Source organism: Numenius arquata, chromosome 8 (assembly GCF_964106895.1).
Source record: "Numenius arquata chromosome 8, bNumArq3.hap1.1, whole genome shotgun sequence".
Lineage (NCBI taxonomy): Eukaryota > Metazoa > Chordata > Aves > Charadriiformes > Scolopacidae > Numenius > Numenius arquata.
Window position 1 is genome coordinate 59,347,481 of NC_133583.1, and position 9,218 is coordinate 59,356,698.

A 9,218-nucleotide genomic window follows, 5' to 3' on the forward strand; every position below is an offset into this window, starting at 1 on the left:
CTCAGCGCCGGGGAGCCGGGAATGGGCGCCGTAATGCTCGGCGGAGGCGCGCACCCGCGCGGCGCAGCCGGCCCAGCTCCCACCCTCGGCGCTCGCCCGCCTCCTCCCCCTTGCCGGGTAGGGGCCGCTCCTCGCAGACATACGGCGGGGCGGGCGCGGTGAGCGGCCCCGCAGCCCGGCCGGCCCCCAGGTCCCTCGGCCCCGGGTCCCGCGGCCCCTCGGACCCCAGCGCGGCACCGGGCGGAGGGTGCGCCTCAGCGACGGGACCGGGCCCGCCGTCTGCCACGGCGTGCGTGGCACCAACCCTTCCTTCAGAAAGGGTGAAAATCACAGAATGGTTCGTGTTGGAAAGGACCTTAAAGCCCATCCAGTGCCACCCCCTGCCCTGGGCAGGGACACCTCCCACCAGACCAGGTTGCTCCAAGCCCCCTCCAACCTGGCCTTGAACCCCTCCAGGGATGGGGCAGCCACAGCTTCTCTGGGCAACCTGGGCCAGGCTCTCACCACCCTCACAGCAAAGAACTTCTTCCCCACATCTCATCTCCATCTCCCCTCTTTCAGTGTCAAACCCTTCCCCCTCCTCCTATGGCTCCCCTCCCTCATCCAGAGTCCCTCCCCAGCTTTCCTGGAGCCCCTTGAGGGACTGGAAGGGGCTCTAAGGTCTCCCCGGAGCCTTCTCTTCTCCAGGCTGAACCCCCCCAACTCTCTCAGCCTGTCTTCTTAGGAGAGGTACTCCAGCCCTCTGATCATCTTTGTGCCCCTACGCTGGACTTGTTCCAACAGGTCCATGCCATTCTTGTGCTGAGGACTCCAGAGCTGGACACAGTACTCCAAGTGGGGTCTCCCCAGAACGGAGCAGAGGGGCAGAATCCCCCCCCTCGCCCCGCTGGCCACACTGCTGGGGATGCAGCCTGGGATGTGGGTGGTTTCTGGGTTGCCAGCGCACGTTGTCGGCTTGTGTGGAGCTTCTCATCCATCAACACCCCCAACTCCTTCTCCTCAGGGCTGCTCTCCATCCATTCTCTGCCCAGCCTGGATTTGTGCTTGGGATTGTACAAAGACAAATCCTCCCCAGCAGTGGTGTAGAAGATGGCTGGAATAGTGCAACAACCATCTTTCCATCCAAACAGGTCATTACTACCAGTCCCTCCATGAACATGTTGTATTTGAGGTGGTCATCCTGACGGGAAGAGGAGGGAGAGGTTGGGGAGTTAAAAAAAAAACCACCCAGAACTATTTTGGGACTTCAAAATAAGACTGAGCCTAAGACACATTCTAGCAGATAATTCCAAGTCAATGTTCCACGACATATGCTGTGCATTAATCTAAACCAGAGAACTATTAATAGCAATCCAGGAAGTGTCCAAAAGTAACGAGTGTTAATTCATCTGATTCCATCTGTTTGCATTGCGCGAATGTTTCCAGCGCAGTGCGACTGCAACCCCAGCACACCCAGTTTTCCACCAGCAGAAGCCGCTCATTTCCAGCTGCATACAATTATTCTGCTTTTCCGTTTGTATGTGTTTACGCCGGGAAGGTCAGGCCTCGAAATCTGCAGATATATACGTACGTGAGTAATCCCAGCGGAGTTAATCGGACTCTGTGCCCATATAAAGCCAATCCCGCCTGGGTAAGATGGTGTCCCGCTACGGAAATGTGCTGTCGCGCGTTACGCAGATGCAGGCACACACGCGTGCCTGCAGACGGAGACGGTGCAAAGCCAAGACCGGTTGTGTGCCACCCAGAAAAGGCTGCTCTTCTCCAAGGGGAGGGGAGAAAATACCCCACAAACGCCTGCCAAGGCAAAGACTTTTGGTCTCGATTTGCTGCCCCCACGTAGAGCTGCGCACGGGGTAAGTCCGTCTCTCAGAGTGGGCAGGAGAAGTCTATGAGCTATTTATCTTCTTACATCCTCACGAGCTGTGGATGTCCCATCCCTGGAGGTGTTGGTTGGACAGGGCTTTGAGCAACCTGGTCTAGTGAAAGATGTCCCTGCCCCCGGCCAGGAGTGGGACTGGATGATCTTTAAGGTCCCTTCCAACCCAAACCATTCTACGATTCTATGATGTGAATAAATTCTCGTATCCAGTGCGTGTGCTTACAAGAGCAGAGCTAAGCAGGAGGGACCACCAGAAATGTTTCCTCTTTCCCATCCCCCATCCTGAATGGAATTTCCTTTCCAAAATGGCATCAGAGACACAGGAGGGCCAATTTAGTCCTGCCTTAAGGGAAAACGTCACTGTCTTACTCCTTTATACTGAAACTGGGAATCCTGCATTTCTGAAAAGGGAAATCCTTATCGCTGCCAGAAGGTGCAAAGATCAGTCCAGCCCCACAAGCCCTGAAACGCAGAGCACAGAGTACCCAAGGTCGATCGAGAGACTTCTTCCATTCTAGGTTTCATTTTCCCCTCCTGTCAGTTACTGTAACTGACAGAAAAACTTGATTAATTTGTGGGACACGTAAAGTCAGCTCAGTATAATCCCCCAAAGCTACGTACAGCTTATTTTAAAGCCTTCTACACCTAGTTTGTTAGCGTGGGCTGTTTAAAGACCAAGGGTATACTTCAAAACGCAGTAATGACACGTGTGACTTTAGGTCTCTGATGAGCAGAGATGGCTCAGCTTGGAACAGTCACCCACTGCCTCACCCCACACAGGCATCCGAGCTGTACGTCAACTGTTTCCTACATCTCCAGAGTCTACAGCACAGGTCTCGAGGCAGCAAGTTGCTGAGTTTTGATGTCACCTTTGCTCATCTGTCAGTGTCCCGCTCTTCGCTGACTTCTTTTGCAGCTTAGAGCTTGGTCAGATGAGCTCTGGCAGACCCAATTCCAGCTGTTCATCCACCTCTGGGCTGGAGGCGGGCGACGGGAGGGTAGTCGGATGAGACGTGCCTGACAGATGTGCTCTGACATCTGAAACAGCCAGGAAGGAAAGCCTGTGCCTGGATACCAGCGTTTGGAACTGCCAGCCGAGGTGGGGACACACATCCTGCTCTGCCACCCGTGCCAGAAAGGCCAAAACCTTGCTGGAAGAGCAGGACAATAACTTGGAGCAATCAAGCTTTAAACTACCACATTAGTCAGGGAAGGGCCTTTGCACTAATTGTAGATCCTCACTGCAGCAGGCTACGGAGCTAAAATGGAGCAGGAGGAACCCACCTCTTTACAAATTATTTGTTAGTTCTCTCATTGAAGCACATAAATGTACAGAAGTATCAGCAGAGATGGAAAAACCCCTAACTCCACCCTATCTAATGTGGAACCTCTATGTACAAAAGGGAAAAAACATATGTATTTCTAATTGAAAGATACAAAATGGATATAAAATAGCTATCTATCAAATACAGTATATATTATGTGCTCTCAATGGGAGGGTATTGCTGTGCAGATGAAGAGGCTTTCTCCATACAGTTGGTCTAAATATGAACAAAACCCTTCAACTCATTTAAGAGTCAACATCAACAAGTGAATTTCAGAAAAATTCCTCACTACTTCTCAGGCAGTAACAGCCCAGCAACAGTCTACAAAGTCGGTGCCAATGACTTTAACTAGTGAGAGATCAGCGAGGGTGGTAGAAACATACATGTGACCTTGTAAAGAGAACCAAGAGCTTCTGCAGATTGAATAAATTTTGCAGTGCGGGGAGCATTAACCAAAAGAAATCAAGGAAAAAAGTGAAGAAACGCAAGGGAAAAAAAAAATGCAGCCTTTTACCATATTAAATCCAGTAACACCAAACACTAAAATTCGTGGTATCAATAAATCCTGCCTCCATATTGCCGGCAAGTCGGTGTGATTGATGTCGTGGGGTCGCTGTATCATTTTGAGTACTAAGGTGAGTGCTGCCACTGACAGGCGCCATGAGTCACATAACCTTTCTGCCTCTTGTTTTCTCCTCTTAAAAGAGAATTAATGGAAGGAAATGTTTTGTCTGAAGAAAGAAGCCCATGCTTTGCAAAGAGGAGAATGTGACCAACTGGACACAGAGACCCGTTCCGTGGAATTTCAGTCTGCAAAAAAATTTTCTCCAGGCACCTCTTTAGGAGCAAGCAGCTTCCTCCGATTCAAACCCAACCGTTGTGTGGCAAATTTTACCTGCAGTAGAAATTGGAACTGTTTTATTTTAAATTAGGGTGAAATGGTATGCAATCGATGATATAGTTGCAGTCTTAGGCTGCTCATTCTTCATAAAGTTGTTTGTGCATATGTATTGTTCTGAAGCGTGACTGGTGTCTCAGAACAAGGGTGGAGACAAATCAAGACTAACTTCAGTGGAGTGACTGTGTACGCTGCAATTAATACCTCCATACAGCCCAGCTTAATTTAAATTAATGAATTATCTGCTGCTCCAGGTAGGTGGTCTCTGAGAAGCTGGGGGGAGGGTGATCCTCACTCATCCTGGGTGCATTAGTGCTCCACCAGGACACAGATTAGGCGTATACCGCATTGGGAGTTGAGGGATGCTTTGAAAGGCGATGAGTCTCCACTTCGGCTGCTGTATTTCCCTTCTGGTTTAACTTCCTGACTTGGGGGCTGGGGGAAAAGCCCAGCAATTTATCAAAACTGTCATGTGGAAAGTCACCTTTTAGTCTTCTCTGATAAACCATGTAACAAAAAGGTGAGGAATGAGCAGGTGAGTCTAGATCTGCGAGCTGTATTTGGGCCAAGCACCTACCTAAAGTTCATGGCCTAGACACGGAACTATTTTCTTTTAAATTAGGGCACATATATCCATATTTACATCCATATAATACATGGATTAACACACATGTATCCATGAAACAACATCTCTCACACTGAAGGGGTGTGAACGAAGAAGCGTTTCAACCCATTCACTTGGGTACCTGTCCATAAACCGCATGAATCCTCTAAAATACGTGACTAAAATGTTTTTTTATCGAGAATGAATTTTACTCGGTTATAATCAAATTTGGTAAATGCATCCTGTGAACACAGATGTAACTCCTTGAGCCTGATAGTTATAAGATTAGGTCCTGCACGAAAAAAAGTATCTTTTGGATTGTAGCCAGAAAACTTTTTGCAAAAAGTGAACCAATCCTGTGTCTTATTTGTGAACAGTCTATTTACTCACCCCATCGCTTCCTTGTTCTTCTTACGTAAACTTCCTCAAAGCAACCACACTGAAAACATTTTCCACTGAAAACGTGTCCAACATAACTCAATAAACAATGTTGTAAATAAGGGACTGCAAATTCAGAGAGCCATCTACTGGCAGCTAAGTGAAACGAATTAAATTCATTAAGGGCCAAATCTCTGCCTCTCTTGGCAAGTAATTTCTTTAAAGATCAGGTGGTGTCTGGTTCCTCCCTTTCTCCTGGACTTACCTCCACTACTTCAGGTGGAGCAGCTGGGTAGACCCACAGACACTGCGGCAGGAATTGTGGCCGGAGTCATACTTCTACAGCAGGAAAAGTTCCTTTTGAGGAAGAAATGGAAATATGAATCCTCAACTGCACTAGCCTTTCTGCAGCCTTCCTCGTATGGCAGTATTTGATGTCTGCATCATTTTTGCCTTTATTCTTTGTCTCCTGGCATTATTACTTTCAGATTTCTTCATCTTAATAGATGGGTTCATGAACTTAAATCTCCTCAGATAAGGACTCGCGGTCTTCCCAACTGAGCTTAATTTCTGCTCATGTTTATCATTTTTGGGTAGTTTATGTTTCTACCCTGAATACAGCTTTCAATCTCTCCCAGTTTAATACTCTGTGAATGCCACTGATGTGCTCTTTATTTTCTCTTCCAGATATTTTAACTAAGATCTTAAATTAAGGGTAGCCTTGGCACAGATTCTTACAGGTATCCTAGTGGAGCCTCCTCTTCCCCAGCCTAATCCTGGGACAGAGTAAGAAAACCTAGTTTTGGATGGAGTGAGTGGTATAAGCAAAAGCATGAACACCTCAAAAGCAATCAGGAATCTAGCGAGGGGGTTTGCTCACACTGTCCATCCTGCATTACTCCTTGAAAGGATGGTGCACAAATTGCTGCCACAGTGGCTTCCACAGGCAGATGGACACACCAGGCACACATGAGCAGGCTGGGAGAAGGACCTCAGGGCCACCCTCAGTGGACAGAGTGCTCAGAGTCTGTGCATGATGGTGGGAACGTCTCAAGAAGCAACTTGGGAGCATCCTTTGTTCCCTGAAAGGATCCCTCAAGCATACGTGCCGCTTTGTTGCTTTACAGTGTGCATGCATTGACTATTAAACTTGAAGATCCCAACCTCTTTGTGAAGCCCCTGACGTTCTGGAGTAAAGGGTTTGCTTCAGAGACAAAATAGTTGTCATAGCTTTTAGTTTTTAATCAATAATGCTTCTCATCTTTATAAAGCTCTCTATCATTTATCTAACCATTCTATTTCCAGCAGTGTTGCTAAGTGCAACCAACCCTTCCACAAGCCCATCTGAGGTTTTCTGTTCTTAAATGGGTGGGAGCAACCTTGTTGTAGCCTATTTTAACAAGTAGTTCTATGAGCGGCAGAATTAACACAGCCTGTATTCCAGTGTTCTCCCTTTATCCTATTCCAGGGTCTCTTTTTAACCTGAGCAGCTATTTCCACAAAAACTGGAGGTATTTAGTAGCTCTGAGGCTCTGCAACCTCGATTAAATTGCAGAGCGGTTTCAAAACTTTCCAGAGGGAAACAGATCACAGATGGCTTACTTCCCTAGGAAATGAAACTAAAAATAAATGAGGAAAAATTCCCTTCCCTATAGCTCCTTCACCCAAGGTCTGCTCCGTTTAGACAACAGACAAACGGGTGTTTTGGAAAGCACACACTGTCAGCCAAATGTTTAATGGGCTTTTCCAAATATATTGCAGATTATTAACGAATGCTTAGATGACTTCCCGGAGGCAATCTAGTAGGCTAGTGGAAGATACGGGATTAGAAGCCTCGTTCCCCTGTTCCCCTGACTGCCCAGCAATTCGGTGGTATCTTACCATTCTGCAGTATTCGGTGGCTAAATGTTGTGTAACCATGGTGGTATCTCCAAGATCCATAAAGCGGAGAGTATCTTCTCCAATTTTCAGTCTTCTTGGCGTTGCTTGGTGTTACTGCTTGGTTTATCTATTAAAAAAGCAAAGAACACAGATTTTAAATATTTCCTTACTGGAACTGTATTAATTTAGTACAAATAAAGCTCAAAGACAGTTTGCATGGCCTTTATGACATTAAAATGTTGAAAATGTAAACTCTGTGACATTTGTTGGAAGTCTGTTGAATGCAATATGTTGTCTCCCACTCCCTCTGCAAATCTTCCCTACAGAAATAGGAATTAGTGAATGTGAAGAAAACTCTCTCTTTACAGATAGTTATTTATGGTTGCCTGAGTAATTATTTTGCAATCAAAGCTTTGTTTTGCATGATCTGACTGATGCAAAAACCAGAAAATAAATATCTTTATTCTCATAACCTGATTGCCTGGGGGATTTACAATGTATATCCAGATGGCATATTGTGTGGCCTATCAAATCAGGGCACGGTTATTAAATTTCAGAGCAGGAAGGTGCAGGCAACTAATTTCAGGCAAGGGAATAGTCATTTCATTTGATCAACTGAATAATTCTTTGTTCAACGTTTAGCCAAATCCAAGCCACGTTAGCTACTCAGCTCTCAATATTCAAGACCATACACAAACAGACAAGCACATTCATCTTTGTCTTCGAGAGTAAAAGCAAAGATGAAACTTTAAAGAACTATTCTTTCTAAAACAGGTCATAAAATTCTGAAAGCAGGAGGCCTGTTTCCTTCTGCACTGACAGATTACCCACTACTGTGGGGCCACAGTCTTTCATGAGTTCAGTACAAACAGCAAATGCTTTTTATTTTTAAATCTTTATCTTTGCTTGGAATATAGAGACACATATGGCGTGCGTGCCACTTTCTGTGTATTACCTCTCCTTTCCAGTTTTGAAAGGGAACAGTAACTACACATGAGCAGTCTTCAGGATTTTTCAGATTTTATCATGGTAGTGTTACTGCTATAACTCCGCTATAGAGAGACGCTAGCTGCTAGAGTTTGAAGGATTGCTAAAAGAGATGAGGACTGTGATCACTAATCTACAGGAACACAGAAATGAAGTGCTGTTCTCAAGGGCAAACAGCCAGCTGAAAGGCAGGGGAAGGATTAGAAAAGTGATCTCCTACATCCCCCTTCAAGTTAGACCTTTGAAAGAAGACGTCTGCTTTGCACATTTACACCCACTATCTTCTTTACTGATCGACCCTTCTACATGAAATATAATATATCCATTACATCCATAACAAAACCCAACATGAAATACATGAAACACCTACTGTTGACATTTGTACTGAAGCTTAATTTAAGATCATGTGCTACGACCATGTGCCGATTATAAAAAAATTAAACTCAAGCCTGATCATCTTTGACCAGCAGAAGGCAGTAAAATCACAAAATGGGAAAAAAACACCTATCAACCCAAACTCGTGCTGTTGAGCCTCAAGCACACGGAGAATGCGGGGACATGGTCTTTCTGTAGGTTGTCAGGCAGTAACACCAGTTCGAGACATTGAACAAATTCAAGTCACACCCTTCCCAAATCCTACACTTTTTTTTTTTTAAACCCTTGGCCCCTGATACAGCCAATGATCAATTTTAAGCAGCTTAAGACAAACAGATTAATGAAGAGCCTACTTTACAAAAGGCTAAAAAAACCCCAAATCCTCAGCACGTCTAGCCTAGGAGAAGGAGAGAAGACGCAGTTACTCTGGTGTATTTTCAGAAAGAAATAAAGCGGCAATTTGAACTGGAAAACACCGTTGGCATGTGAACAAACACCACTGTGTTTAGGCTGGAGATTTCAATATTAGCGGCCTCCAGAGAACTTGGAGATTTTGGACAAATTTTTCTGAAGTGGAGTCAAAAGACAGAAATTTAAAAAAATAAAAATAAAAAATAAAAACCCACAACAAACAAAAAAACCCCAAACCACCTTCAGAGTGGGGCGGGAGGCTCTGTGAGGGGCCGAGCTGCTGCCGCCGATGGCGGGGCTGGGCCCTGACGGCGGGGCCGGCCTTCCGCTCACAACCTCCGGCTTCCCACGCTCCGCCCGCCTTCCCGGGGGCTCGTCCCCGGCCGCAGCCCGTCCCGCCGGGGGGAGCCGGCCCGCCTCGGCCTCCTCCTCCTCCTCCTCCTCCTCGATCCTTCCTCCCTCCGCCACAGGCGGCGGCCC